Source organism: Lactuca virosa, chromosome 6 (assembly GCF_052849685.1).
Source record: "Lactuca virosa cultivar CGN04683 chromosome 6, Lactuca_virosa_CGN04683_v6, whole genome shotgun sequence".
In the NCBI taxonomy this organism is placed as follows: domain Eukaryota; kingdom Viridiplantae; phylum Streptophyta; class Magnoliopsida; order Asterales; family Asteraceae; genus Lactuca; species Lactuca virosa.
This window is the reverse complement of record NC_136431.1, coordinates 157,205,863-157,208,580: the sequence shown is the minus strand read 5'-3', so window position 1 is coordinate 157,208,580 and position 2,718 is coordinate 157,205,863.

Sequence of the window (2,718 nt, the reverse complement as noted above, 5' to 3'; positions counted from 1 at the left end):
TTGGGGCTTGCTTCAGACCGTAGACTGCCTTTTCAAGCTTGTAGCAGTGGTCTGGGAATTCAACATTTTCAAAGCCTGGAGGTTGCTGAAGATAAACCTCTTCTTTTAGTTCCCCATTAAGAAAGGCACTCTTAACGTCCATTTGGTGTACCTTGACGTTTTTGTGGGCTGCGTATGCTAGAAAGATCCGGATAGCTTCCATGCGTGCTACCGGAGCATACGTTTCATCGTAGTCAATGCCTTCAAGTTGACTATACCCCTTTGCAACTAGCCTTGCCTTGTTTCTGACTACCGCACCAGATTCATCCAACTTATTTTTGAACACCCATCTAGTACCAACAATGGAGTGACCACGTGGCTTCGGAACGAGCTGCCAAACTTTATTTCTTTGAAATTCTTCAAGCTCTTCTTGCATTCCGGCTATCCAGTCAGGTTCAAGCAATGCTTCTTTGATCGTTCTGGGTTCTACCGAGGACATAAATGCTGCATAGTGGCAGTGATCAGATAGGTCCTTGGAAGATCGAGTCTGGATGCATGCGGATGGGTTCCCAATGATTTGACCTGGTGGGTGGTCTTTCGTCCATACATGAAGACGTGGCAGCAGATGATCAGCAGCTGCGGTAGAGGGAATATCTTGAATGTCAGAGGAATCTGCGGTTGGAGATGGCAGTTCCCCCTGGACTTGAGAACATCCTGCTGAGTCATCTTGATCTATTTGAACGGAATTTTCTTGAGCAGTTGGGAGAGGTTCCCCCTGGGTTGCGGATTGGAGTTCCTCTGGAACCTGAGAAGGTTCCCCCTGGGTTGGGGATGGGAGAGTGACAATCCTTGGATCGGTTCTAGTGTCGATATTTTCTATGAGTTCATCATCCGAATCCGAAGATACGTTTGATGGTAATGCTTCTCTGCGGGCAGGAATTTGAACAACATTAAGTACTGGAACCTCGACGGTTGCGGCTAGATCCGGAGTAGAGCTTTCCCCCTCAACCGGAGAGGTGGAAGTATTGAGAGAGGCTACTTCAGATAGAGATGGTCCAGAAACATCAGCATGTTGTTGTTGAGCTGTGGGTGACATAAGAACTTCGGATAGTTTCGCCGTTTCAACAGAATCGAAAAGATCGTCATATTTGACTTCAACTAGATTTAAGGGACCTGAAGAGGCAGGAATGTCACTTTCCATGATTGCGGTGGTTTCAGTGGATGGAGGGGCGTCGCGGATGTGAGAATCATCAAATTTCACATCGAAGCTTTCAATGATCAGCCTTGTACGCCTGATGAGCACTCGATAAGCAACCTTGTTAGTGGAGTAACCAAGGAATATGCCTTCGTCGGACTTCGGTGCAAACTTGTTGTGCTGATCTCTGTTGTTGATCACGAAGCATCTACACCCAAAAATATGAAAGAAACGAACATTGGGCTTGCGGTTGTTAAGGCCCTCATATGGTGTTTTATTGAGGCGTTTGCACACGATACTTCGGTTTTGGACAAAGCATGCGGTTGCTACTGCTTCAGCCCAGAAGTAGAGAGGAACTTGGGCGAAGTTAAGCATGGATCTGGCTGCTTCTACCAGTGTGCGGTTCCTTCTTTCTACTACACCATTTTGTTGCGGTGTGTAAGGTGCTGAGAAGTTGTGAGAAATGCCTTTGGACACCAAGAAACTGTTAAGAAGATGATTAGTGAACTCGGTTCCATTATCACTGCGGATGCGTCTAACTGGAAGCTTGATCTGAAGTTCGATTTCTTTGATGAAGTTGATGAAGATCTGCGGTGTCTCTGATTTGAGTCTGAGGAAGAAGACCCATGTGAAGCGTGTATAGTCATCAACAATAACCAATATATACTTCTTGTGGTGGAGGTTGGCTACGGTTGATCGACCGTAGAGATCAATGTGCAATAGCTCCAGTGGTTCAGAAATAAAAGAGTCCATTATCAGAGGGTGACTTGCTTTAGACTGCTTACCACATTCACAAGCCGGACAGAGAGTATCGTTGCTAAATTTGAGAATAGGGAGACCGCGGACTAGTTCTCCAGTGACTAAGTTGTTGATGTACCGGAAGTTGAGATGAGCTAGCTTACGGTGCCATAGCCAGCTGACTTCGGATACAGCTTTGGACAAGAAACACAACTGCGGTCTACCAATGATTAGAGAAACATCCAAAGGGTACATGGTACCTTCGGATCGAGATTTGATCAGGCAAGTGTTTCTATCACTCATCATTACGTAGCAAAACTAATCATCAAATTCAACACGATGTCCTGGTTTACATAGTTGGCCAATACTGATGAGATTGTGTTTAAGGCTTTCTACATAAGCAACCTTCTGAAAGGAAAAGTTCCCCGTAGTGAGAACACCGTAACCTCGGATGACACCGTTTTCATTGTTACCAAACGTGACATTTCCACCATTGCATATAGGCCTGAAATCCCGAAGGTACTCTAACCTTCCGGTCATGTGCAAGGAGCAGGCACTGTCAATTAACCACTCTTCTTCTTGTTCCTCCTTGCACAAAGCCTGAGAATTACACGGTTAGTTTAGGCATCCAAACAAGTTTGGAGCCTGGGACAATTGATGTGTTTCTGAGTGATGCATGGTCCGAGGTTGCAGGGACAGGTCCCTTGTCAACTTTTGAGCCTAGTCCTGGGTGTTTGAGTAGATTTGGAGTGTTGTGATTTTTTGAAAAAATACGAGGTTTCTGACTCTGACTCGATTTGACATGA